The following is a 4,105-nucleotide window of genomic DNA, read 5'->3' on the forward strand; positions in this document are numbered from 1 at the left end:
CTGCTGTAAATCTTTTGTTTCTGTGGGGAAACTTATCAGTAATTCAGCCAAACGACTTGTGGGAACATCATCGGGGGAGTCTTTTTGCATGACATAAAGGTTTCCTGGTCTACAGCCCATTTTGAGTTGGCAGATAAGTGTATTCATTCTTTGAAATCAGTGGGGCAGGAAGCTATTGAAATACATCAAATAGAAAGGGATAGTTATGCTCGCCGTGGCTGTAACAAACCCTTTTTGAGTGGCCACACAGGTGAGATGCAAAACCTGTTCCAACTGGTACTTACAAGAGTTTTCATACAAGGCATCTGAAAAATATCAGATTGACTTCCATCTTGTTACACAAACTTACCAGAGTTCCCTCTGCTAAATGAGTCACTACAAGTGACTTGGAAGGCTCTGAACAGGCTGCACTCTGGCACCATGAGATGCAGACATACTTGCAGGAGTACCTAAGCAAGCAAGAGTCCAAAACTGGCAGGCTAAAACCCAGAGCCTGAAGCCATGGCTGATACCGAATGAGAGACTTCTCTCTGGACACACAGAAGACTGGGCAACTTGGAAGATGCTGAACAGACTGCGCTCTGGCTCCACGAGATGCAAAGCCAACCTTAAGAAATGGGGCCACAAAGTGGAGTCCACAACGTGAGTGTGGAGAAGAGCAAACCACAGACCACCTACTACAATGCAACCTGAGCCCTGCCAAATGCACAATAGAGGACCTCCTTATAGCAACACCAGAGGCATGCAAAGTGGCCAGCTACTGGTCAAAGGACATTTTAGTATAATGCCAAGTTTTAAACTGTGTGTGTTTTAAATAATACATTACAACTGTACCTTCTGCTACAATAAAATAAGTGAGTCTAGTTAACCTGGCAAACTAACTAGTCCAATGTGGGCTAGGCAAAACTACAGTGAGGTGGATCTGTAATTGGTTAAATGGACGAACCCAGAGGGTGCTCACCAATGCTTCCTCTTCATCCTGGAAAGAAGTGACGAGTGGAGTGCTCTAAGCAGGGTTCTGTCCTGGGCCCACTGGTCTTGTTCAACATCTTTATTAATGACTTAGATGAAGAGTTAGAAGGCACGATCATCAGGTTTGCAGATGACACCAAATTGGGAGGGATAGCCAATACTCCAGACAACAAGAGCAGAATTCAAAACGATCTAAGATTAGAGAGATGGGCCAAAACGGACAAAATGAAGTTCAATGGAGACAAATGCAAGATACTCCACTTAGGTAGAAAAAATGAAATGCAAAGTACAGAATGGGGGGCGCATGGCTCGAAAAAAGTATGTGTGAAAAGATCTTGGAGTCCTTGTGGATAACAAGTTAAACACGAGCCAACAATGTGATGCTGGAGCTAAAAGCCGGGATTTCGCCCTGCAGAGTGTCTAGATCCAGGGAAGTCATGCTATCCCTCTATTGACTTGGTTAGACCACACCTGGAATACTGTGTCCAATTCTGAGCACCACAATTGAAGGGAAATATTGACAAGCTGGAATGTGTCCAGAGGAGGGTGACTAAAATGATCAAGGGTCCCTATGAGGAGCAGCTTAAAGAGCTGGGCATGTTTAGACTGCAGAAGAGAAGACTGAGAGGAGACATGATAACCATGTATAGATATGTGAAGGGAAGTCATAGGGAGGAGGGAGCAAGCGTGTTTGTTGCCCTGAAGACTAGGACCCAGAGCAATGGTTTCAAACTACAGGAAAGGAGATTCCACCTGAACATGAGGAAGCACTTCCTGACTGTGAGAGCTAGTCAGCAGTGGAACCTCTACCCTGAAGTGTGGTGGAGGCTCCTTCTATGGAGGCTTTTAAAAAGAGACTGGGTGGCCATCTGTCAGGGTACTTTGTCCTGCTTCTTGGCAGGGGGTTGGACTGGATGGACCACGAGGTCTCTTTCAATTCTATGATTCTATGAGTTTTTGCATTTCTTCACCCTGGGGAGAATGATTCATCTTTTGTCAACATTTTGTTTTGTGTACCCTGAAGGCATCAGCTTGATTTCGGAAACGAAGCAAGGTCAGGCCTGTTTTGTATTTGGAACAGAGACTACCGTGTCTCTTCTTAATCCTCTTCTTTTCTACTGCTGCTTTTTAAACTGTAGATCCTGACCCCAAATGGGGTCCCCTCAGCTCAATGTTGAAGTCACACAAAAATTGCAACAGTATGTTTCTGAATGCAATTAATTTACGCAAATCCATTTGCCACAACATGTGGTGTTTACAGTGCACTCTGCAGAAAAAGCTTCAACTATACTTCATAAGAAGGGAAAATCTGCCTGTTTGACTGATAAATTATCAGTAAATGTTTAGTTCATACACCTATTTTATCTTCTTCTTAGGTGATCTCTCGTTGTCTGAGAATGATGGCCTTCCAAGTGTAGTGTCTTGGTGGATATGTAGGTGTCTGTAAAGCCCTATTCTTGATCCGCATGTTCTTCCATAGTGAGGGCATCAGTTTCCAGGTGGAAGGCGGTCCAAGTCAGGTTTGGCTTGATGCACCTTCCTCTTGGCGCGTTTTTCCCTTTTCCCCTCCATTCTTGCGTCTTCAAATTCCACAGCACTGCTGGTCACAGCTCTCTCCAACGAGAGAGCTCAAAGGCCAGGCCTTCCCAGTTTTCCATGTCTATGCCACAGTTTTAAGGTTAGCTTTTTAGCCCTTCTTTAAATCTCTTTCCCTGTCCATCAAAATTCCGTTCTCCGTTCTTGAGTTGGGAGTATAGTAACTGCTTTGGGAGGTGGTGATTGGGCATTCGAACAATGTAGCTAGTCCAGCAGAGTTGATGGAAGAGGAGGAGCATCGCTTCAGTGCTGGTGGTCTTTGCTTCTTCCATCACACTGATATTTGTCTGCCTATCTTCTCAAGAGATTTGCAGGATTTTTTTGGAGGCAGCACTGATGGAATCATTCCAGAAGTTGAGTGCAACGTCTGTAGACAGTCCATGTTTCGCAGACATATAGCAGGGTTGGGAGGACAATAGCTTTATAAACAAGCACCTTGGTCTTCCTATAGATGTCCCAGTCCTCAAACACACCTATTTCATATACCTGGGTTCACATAAACATTTCTCAGATGGAAAGGGATCGCAAGTGGAAAAAGATTACGAAGCCCTTATAAGTCAGTGGAAGGATATGTCAAAGTACCTCTGAGTATTTCTGGACCAAGAAAGGGCTATGAAATTAATAGTGTTGCCATAGCTGGCAGGTGACTTATATTACTACTAGAATTAATGTCAATCAGCATTTAGCATCCTTACCTATTTATGAAGGCTACAGCAAGCTGGTTCCTAATGTCAACTCGGGTCCCATTGCACTTAGCTAAATCTAGCAACCTGTTTAGTTTGCTATGATCCCCCAGATATTTGTCCTGGGGCATAGTGGTGTTTAGGGGCCTAAAAACTGTAAAGGCATCAGATTGGGTCAGATTTTGGAAATAGGGTCAGTTGTAGTTAGTACTTGGTTACTACAAATACCTCGTGCTGTAGACCATGTTTCAAAGAAAAGAATTGGAAAACACTTTTGAGTATTCCTTGCCTAAGAGAGCCCTGGGAAATATATGGATGCTGCTTGATTTAAGTGGAATGTAGCTTTCCAGCCTAGCTGACTGGTAGAAGGAATAGAACAGAGGAACAGAGAAAAAAGAACCATTTGTGCTGGCAAAATCTTTCACTCTTTTTCCTTCCAGAAGCTTGTAGATGGGTCTGAACTTGGCTGGAAAGAAAGGGGCGGCGAGGACAGTTCACCCGATGGAAATTCTCGCTCACTTGCTGAGGAGTTTCCGCTTTGGAGAGAAGACTGAACACAGATGTTGTTCATGGGACGTGCTGGGCAGATGTACAAGGGAGGAGGAGGAGGTGGGGAAATGGTACCGCTTAGGGGTGTGGGTGAAGCGCCTTCCAAAATGCAGGCATTTAGATCCTTGTCGGATTTGGCCAACATAAACAGCCCAGGCTTTTGATGAAATCCCTATTTTTTTGTGGCCAAACAGTTCCCCTTTCCATCTCCAACACATTCCAACTACCTGAATTTGGTAGGGACAGTCCAAATGTATCTTCTTATTAACCCCCCCCCCCACTTTTAAAATCTCTTGTTTTTCTCC

The sequence above is a fragment of the Anolis sagrei genome, chromosome 6 (genome assembly GCF_037176765.1).
Source record: "Anolis sagrei isolate rAnoSag1 chromosome 6, rAnoSag1.mat, whole genome shotgun sequence".
NCBI lineage: Eukaryota > Metazoa > Chordata > Lepidosauria > Squamata > Dactyloidae > Anolis > Anolis sagrei.